Source organism: Canis lupus, chromosome 31, assembly GCF_011100685.1.
Source record: "Canis lupus familiaris isolate Mischka breed German Shepherd chromosome 31, alternate assembly UU_Cfam_GSD_1.0, whole genome shotgun sequence".
NCBI lineage: Eukaryota > Metazoa > Chordata > Mammalia > Carnivora > Canidae > Canis > Canis lupus.
In genome coordinates, this window is record NC_049252.1 from 30,817,426 (window position 1) to 30,825,903 (window position 8,478).

Consider the following 8,478-nt stretch of genomic DNA (forward strand, 5'->3'; position numbering starts at 1 on the left):
GTAAGGGAGAAAACTTTAAGCACTAGAACACTCTCCATGATTGGGCCTCAGACACTTCCTTACTCTGAGCTCCAGTCAGAGTCTTCCTTTAATTACATGCCCACTTCTGCCACAGGATCTTTGCATATGCTCTTCCCCACCTCACACACTCTCTTTCCCTTTTGCATCCAATTAAACAAATCCTACTTGCCCTGCATATCTCCATTCAAAAATTGCTCTTTGAGAAATTTAGATCCATTAGTTCTGTGTGGTTCCATGTGGCTTTGTATATAGGATCATGGAATCATCTCTCTTTCTCTTGCTGCCCTCCTTTCAGTCTGCATGTATCCCTTCATTGCAGTGGCTATTATGACTGCCCCTCAACTAGCCTGTGAGTTCAATGAAAGTAGAGCCTGTGTCTGGTTTGTATAGCATTATATCCTGACTACCAAGCACAGTGCCTTGTGAAAAGTAAACACTTGGTAAATTGAATGAATGAGCAAATAAATGAGTGTGAAAAGGTATAAGGCACATCAAATAGGAGAATAGGGGAGATTTACAAGTAACCTTAAAAAGGGTTCTGTACAACAAAATTCCAGGGCAGGGCAAGGGGAAGGCAGAGGACCTCTGTGTCCCAGGTCAGAGTTTTACAGCAGGGCCCCCAAGATCCTGGCTTTGTTGCTACCAGCAAACTCCGCAGGAAGAGAGGCGCAAACATTTGGGTACCTTCCTCTCATTTCACCTCTCTGAGGATCGTGGGTTTCAGATGGAGAGTCAACAGTAGGGCTGAAGATGAGTGAGATAAAGAGGAAAATGTGAGACTCCCTGGGTGGCTCAGTGGTTGAGTGTCTGCCTTTGGCTCAGGTCATGATCTCGGGGTCTTGGGATCAAGTCCTGCATTGGGCTCCCTGCAGGGAGCCTGCTTCTCCCTCTGCCTATGTCTCTGCCTCTCTCTGTGTGTCTTTTATGAATAAATAAATACAATCTTTAAAAAAAAAAAAAAGGAAAATGTCACCATGAAACATTCTAGAGCTATCAGTACAAGATGTAAATGTGCCAAAGAATATCAGATAGAAATTGGACCTATCTAGAGTTTTGTAAAATGAACCAGGTAAGGTCACAAATATCCCTGTGTTTTATGTCCCTTACAAATTATGTAGTCCCTTCACTGTCTTAAAAACTGTTGGAAATTTCCAACTAATGGGGAGAAATACAGTCCCTAGCCTTTCCCCGAGATGTCTGAGGAAGTGAGACTAGACAGGGGTTTTGTGGCATGTCACAAAAGCCACATCATGTTTCAAAGGAAGATGGGAAGAGGTGTTCTGTCCAACAATGTGGAATTCTTCGGCTGAGAGCAGCAACTAGATCTTCTTCCAGACTGTGAACTGCCAGAGGATGTTTGCCTAAATGCTAAAAGGACTCCAGTCATGCGCCTTTTCTGTTTTGATAATTACTCATTCATCTAAAAGGAAAAAAAGACATGAAAATGAACATTTCTCTCAAGTGGGTGCCTACATTTAAAATAAAGCATCTTGAAGGAACTAAAGAATTAGCAAAGCAAGGACAGGACTGTCCTGCAGAAAGACAGCAGCCTCCGCAAGAGCTGCGGCTCAATTCTTTTCAGCACCAGACTTGAAAGTGTGTTTGTTTGTTTCTTTGTTTACTTTTGAAACTTGGGCTTTAAAGCAATGTATATGACATCCAGACCTTGCATTTCAAGCAGAACAACAGAATTCTAAACTCTAGCTTTATATAAAAGTAAAACATGACTACTTGGCTGTTTTCTCTGCCCCAACACATAGGATTGAGAAAATGCTTGAGAACATTTTATCAGGAAATACATGCCATGTTGTCATGCATCCAACTTCTTCTTCCCCCTTCTGAAGACCCGACCTGTAGTACTTCGCTTCTGAAGACCCCACCTGTACTACTCTGTCCCCTCTTCCTGAACCACCTGCAAGTCAATCCAGAATCCTCTTCTTCTGTTTACTAAACTTCAATCTTTACCCCCTGCCCTTTTCTTGCCTTGGCAAAAACCCTAAAGCTTTCAGGGTGGTTAGCAAACGGTAGGTGTAGGCCTAAGGGTTAAGAATTCACGCTCCCAGATGATAATCATCAGTATATTGTTCTGGAAAATTAAATACACCTGGGCCAAGTTTCTTAAGGCTGTACTCTTTGGAGATGTTTCAATTTTTTAAAAAAAGAAGAAACAGTTCAAGAATGTGAACTTCATTTCTCACATATATTTTCCTAGGCTGACTGGCTAGCTGGCTGGCTTGCTTGCTTGCTTGCTTTGTTTTTTATCTTTTCCTTTTTTTTTTTTTTTTAATTTCATTATGGGCTTTGGGTTTTCCCCAGATTTTTACCTACTCTTGTCCTTCTTGACATATGAGACATGTGTTTGTATTCTTCCATCTTAGTAGGAGCATTAAACAACAAAAGAAACTGTTCAAAATGTCCTGTGCTATGATTCAGTTCAGGCAATCACCATCCTCACACTGTGCACAGCTCTCCGGTGACAAAGATAAACAGCACCTGGCAATCTAAGTGGTAGGTACATTCATTCAAGAAATGCTTATTTGATCTTTCTATACACCAAAAGTGGTGCTTGCAGCAAGGGTCCAGAAAACCAATCAAGATGTTTTGGTTCTCAAGGAATTCCTATCTGTTGGGAATGATGGATTAGAATAGCAGTGAGGCTCTGCCAGAGGAGTGGACCCCTGTGATAGAAGAAACACCAAGGAATGATGCATGTGATGGGGTCACTCATTTACCAGATAGCCAAGATGCCATGGTGGGCCTTCCAGGCAGAGAGCAGCAGAACCAAAGTCACAGATACATAAAAGGATGTAGGGCAATAGAGAGACAGGGCATTTTAAGGTGGCCAGACCAGGCTTCTGGGAAGAGTGGCAAAAATGAAGCTTAGATGTATCTATTGAAATAGATTATGAAAGCTTTGGTGTGTAATGCCAAAGAGTTGGATTTATCCTGCAATAATAAGAAGGAAAAATACAAGGTAAGCTTTTGGTTTGGCAAGGGACTCAACAAAGAGTTATAATAGAAAGTGTAATCCTAATGTTTCTCCTATAACTATAGGAGAATTATACTTAAGGAGAATGGAGGGGAGAGAGTCATCCTTTTCAATTGAGGACAACTTGAAGGGGACTTCAGAAGGAAGATGGTTTCCAAACAATGCCTGAAAGGATAAAGGGATCTCAAACCATGAGTGATGAAAGAGGGCCACCTATTCAGCACAGAGATAGAGGGTGGTAAGCATACATGGCTTTGTGCAGGAGCATGGGATCTGCCAAGGCCAGCCTGAAGCTGTTGGAGGTTTGGAGTAGGATATGAGCCCGCAAGTTAGCCTAGGTCACACTGTGGAGCCGTTTGAATGCCACATTATGGGTATTGTTCTAAAGGCAACAGGAAGCCTACAGGACTGGTGATTTTGAAGTTAACTCTGGCAACATTGTAGAGTATGGATTAGATGTGGAGAGAGACTAAGCAGAGAGACCAGTGTGAGGGCCACTGCAAAAACTAGGCAAGAAATTACAAGGGCTTTATGGCCAAGCATGATACAGCTGGACTGTGCCTCCTAGCCTCCATTGAGAGTGGGTGAGACCACGTGGAGTATGATCAGAAGAAATGGGTTCAGTTGCAAGATCTGTTCATCAAACCTCCTGAGTATCTCTTCAGTGCCTCTTTCCTTCCAGGTGGCAGTGATAAAGCTGAATCCAGGGTTCCTTGGTGGCCCAGTGGAGGCTCCACCAGCTTGAGTCACTACATGGCTCATGGACTATAACCAGTGTACTTGACCAGTTCTCTTACATGAGCAAAGACTATCCTTCTCTTGGTTTTATGCCATTTGTGCTTTGAGATCTCTTTGCTATACCAGCGATGCCTTCCTTACCTAACATTGCCCTCAACTGTAATGGTAGCACTGAGGATGGAAAGAGACAGAGTCAAGAGACATTGTGGAGGTTAGTCCTCAGGAACTGGCTACCAATTTTAAGAGCAGGTAAGGGTGAAGAGTCAAAGCTGGTGCCAATATCTCCAGTCTGGACGAAGGAGAGTTTTGTTAGGTCCTTAATCTGAAAGAGTGACTGTAGGAGGAGGAAGGGGTTTTAGAGGAAGGTAATGAGACCCATTTCGAACATGTAGAAGTTGAAATATCTGTGGGGGACCGAGGTAGAGCTGTCCAGTGGGCAGTTAGGAACACAGGCAAGGAATTGGCCCATAGAAGCCTGAGTAGAGCTGCACAGACACTCCCAGAACAACCTGAGATGCCCGGGAAGCCTCCTGTGTACTTTATTCACACTTTGAGGAAATGTTGCAAATGTCAAAGACTACAGATTATATTAATCAGTTATTTAAAGTATTATTGGTAACCTTTTAAGGTAAATACTGAATGAATCATAGGTGATAAGTTGCCTTGAGTTAAAAAAAAAAAAAAAAAAAAAAAACCCGTTCTGCTACTTAGCAGCATAGCAAAAGACTTTATCTCTCAGGGACTCAGTTTTCTTCCTGTACAAGATGGAGATAATACCTCTGCCCTTCCAGGGTGGCTATGAGGAATAATTGGAGTAAATAGCCCATGTTATATGGGGATCTGCACCTTTGTGTTCCATTATCATAAACCAATGTCAAAAAGAGCTAGTACTTACAGAATTATTCTACACACACCACCAGGTCCACCCAGTTAATCTTGACAATGCTCCTCATAGGTATTATCACCTTCCCCACTATCGAAAAAGGAACCCAAGACCAGAGAGATTAAGGAGCTTCCTCAAGGTCACACAGCTAATGGTGAAGCTGGGCTATGGTTCCAGCAGGCAGACTCTGGCACATGGGCTCTTCCCTACCACATGACACTCCCACAGCAGGCCACTCTTCCTGGAAAGCATAGTCCCCTTTGGGAGCTCAGTGTCCCTCTTCAGCCTTGGCCTTTCCTGAGCCCTGGCCTAGGAAGCATTTACAGTGGCTGTAAGTATGTGTTCATCAAGAGTTTCATCAAAGCTGTTGACAGTTCTCCACAGGTGAGAAGTGATTATGAGAACCTCTGACTTGTTCTTGAAGGGCAGTTTCACAATAATGGGGAAAAGTCAGGAATTCCCAAGAAACAAATGCCAGTTGGTAATGCTGGGGCATTTATAATGTTCTTAATTTTTCAAAGCATGTCTGTAAGCTACATCTTCTTTCCACTAAAGTAAATTGGGGCTCAAGCCATTCAAAGGCTCATGGAGGTAAATAGGGAACACTGGCAGAGAACTTGTAAATTGTCACTCTTGAAAGATGCTTTTTCTTGGAACTCTCCCTTTTCTTTCTCATCCTGGCCCATCACAAGCCAGAAGAACAAATGCAATGGGAGAGAAGGGGAGATGGGTCATTCTGGCTGCTGGGCCCTCTCATGGGTTGTGGGACCCTCCCTACTGGGAAATAGCCTGGAGCCTCCCCAGAGGTTGTGCCACTATTGTTCCCATGGGTTCCTCTCTTTCAGATTGTTCTACTGTCTGGTCAGGGGACAAGATCAGAGTGGAGGACAGGCTCTGCTACAAATTACTGAATCTAAACCATAAGAGGTGAAAACCAAAGCAGTGGGATGATACTTTGGAAAGACACCAGGGATGGGGCAGCTCAGACCACAGTGCTTGATTTGGTAAAGTGTGAATTCTCAAATAGGGAAACCCAGGACTCTCTCTGCTGATTCCATATTTATTAGTAGGACACTCCAAGGAGCTTCAAAACTGAGAAGTCCAGAGCATTTCTGAATAGTTTCTGGCCCCATCTGCTGAAGCTCCGCAAGACTCAGTATCTCCCCTGATCTGCCCTCAGCTGCCTCCCCAGGTCTTCTTGTTGGCGTCTGAGGGGAGCCATGTGCCCTGGAGTCTTTTCTTCATGGTACATAGACTGTTCCAGTCCCTTCTCAGGATTCCGCAAAGCTTACAGGCCTTCCCTTCCCAGCTACAACCCTTATTCCTAAGCCTTGGTGTCCATCATACTCTCATTAAAAAAAAAAAGAAAAAAAAAGTTTTCAATTTTAAAAACCACAAAATAAAAAAGTCAATCAATATATAACTTAGAAGTCCTTCTAATAGTCTCTGTACCCAACAGCCCTAATGGCTGGCTGGTGCCTTTTTTCTTCTTTGCTCAGTCTGCAGCTCATTTAAGCATCAGTGGAGATGACTCATGCTCTAGTTCTTAAAATCAAACTTGCTCCACCAAACCCAAAACCCTGTATTTATCCAAATTGTAGAAACATGCTCTTACCACCCATCCACCAAAATACCTCCTATTCAGAACAACAGAGTGTTAATGGCTGATTCCACCCTCCCAATTTCCAAAAATATTCATACTGCTTCTTCATCAGGGCAGCAGCCCTCAATTTTCCTCTCACAGAGAATTCCACTCACAATGGGCTTACCAATTCACAGGTCTTACAGAGCACTCTTAATGGGCATTTCTTAAAAGTTGATCAGAGGGTCGAGGTATGTATACCTTGACCGGTGGGATCCCCTGATTCAAGAATTTCATTTTGCTGTTGAGGAAGCAGGCCTACAATGCTAAAGAATTTGCCCAAAGTCCAAGTTAAAAGATTTGCCTGAAGGAAGCCTCATCACCCTCCAACACAATACAGATGCTCAAACAGCTTTCATATTTTCGCTAGGTCTAGAAGAAAGAAATTACCTCCAATTTTCTCATCCTTTTTAGGTAAAAAATCACTTAGCTGTCATTGGTAACAACAACTTCTTTCTTTATCAAAGAAGACTTCATGGTGGAGAAAGCTCAGGTTCAAAGAGTATTGTTGTGAACAGGTGGAAGGAAGGCTCTTCCAGGCAGCCTGAGCAAAAGTATGAAGATGGGACCTCCTGATATCCATAACAAGACATGGAGTAAACAGTTCCATTGTCTGGAGCATAGGCAGATGAAAAAGAATAGTGAAAAGCAGATTTAAAAACTTTGTACCTTTACAATTATTCTTCCAAAGTAATTAATTTCTAATCATATTAATATACATAGAGAGATATAAGTCCCATCATGTGTAATTCCATATTATTGTAGCTTCAAGAAGTCTCTACCCCAAGAACATTGGGGAAAGTCAAATTTTGCTAATTATAGGAGGGAGATTGACTACAAAGAAGAATTTCCCAACCATTGGATCTTTTTATAAAAGGCATGCACTTCCAACCAAGTAATGAGCTCCCCACTGCTCAATGCATTTGAGTGGGGGCTGGATGACTGCCTGCTTGGAAGGTAAGAGAGATTTCTGCTTTGATGGGAAGTTGGCAGAAGGATATTGAAGGAGTCTTCCAAGTGTAATAGGTTGTAATCTTTTGGGTAAGAACTAAGCATCCACCTGGATTCAACCCCAGTTCTGCTCCTTACCAGCTGGATGACCTGAGCAAAGCAGCTAACATCTCTGTGCTCCAGTTTCCTCAATGGAAAATAAGGATATAAATACTAGTGCCTACTTCAAGGGTTATTGCAAGGATTAAATGATTAAATTAAATGAGTATCAGGGTCTGAGACATAATCAATGTTTGGTAATTGTTGGTGGTTGTTCTTGTTATGAAGTTGTTATTATTATTGTGTATTCTGGGTTTTCATCCTCCTTCACTCTCCAACACCACAGCATGCCTTGTAAGTAGATGCCACTAAAGTGGCTTCACAACACAACATGACATCCTTCCAAGTACAGACCATGCACAAAATACCCAATTTTCTTCTGATGGTTCACTTTTTTCTCCTTTTTTTAAAAATCAAAATGAAGCATAAGACAAATGAAAAAGAATGATGAGACTCACATCTGAACTGATATCTTCATAACCATTCTTCAGATATAATCAATAATTACATTAATTACATTAACACTATATAGAAAGATAAGTCCCGTCATGTGTGCTTCTATCTTATTAGCTAGAATTCAAATATTTTTCCACCCTCAACCCCTTGAAAACCACTTCTGGTGGGGAGAATGGAAAGTTAGCTTGAGGACCCTTCCTGCATCTCCACCCTGGCTCCCCAGTGTTGCATTTTTCAGAAAAGTTTACCCTGAACTTCCATGATCCTCCTTCCACCCCCCTGCAAATTTACACACAGAGCACCTTTGTGAGGCATGGACAGAGCACAGAGAAGTTCTGTCAAGCCAAACAAGTTGATTCATGAGCAAAAATCCCCCAACTGTGTTCAAAGATTAAATTGGAAAATTATCAGCTGCTTCTGGTTGAAAATTCCACTGAAACACTTCACAGGGTGCCTGCGCCTTCAGTACATATAGTTCCCAGCGCTTGCACAATAGTCTACACGTGCAAACGCACACGCTCAGTGGTACGTAAGTGGCGTGTGGCCTCAAGATGTCTGTGTCATCTGACAGCCAATGGTTTCCTGCATATTTTCTGTGTAAACACATCCCTGTCTACTAATGTGCTGCAGCCCACAAAGTTTAACAAGGTTCAGGCAGTGGGGCACTTGGATTTTGAACTTTATAGCACTAGACGCTTA

At 42.5% G+C, this 8,478-nt stretch overlaps 1 long non-coding RNA gene across 1 annotated transcript in view; it reads right to left on the reverse strand.

The window, feature by feature from the left end:
* Positions 1 to 6,849, reverse strand: part of LOC111093501 — a 46,996-nt gene extending 40,147 nt beyond the window's left edge. Inside the window, exon 1 of the long non-coding RNA XR_005382006.1 lies at positions 6,664 to 6,849. This is a non-coding gene — a long non-coding RNA (uncharacterized LOC111093501). The remainder of the gene's footprint in view (positions 1 to 6,663) is intronic.
* Between the last annotated feature and the right edge of the window lie 1,629 nt (positions 6,850 to 8,478).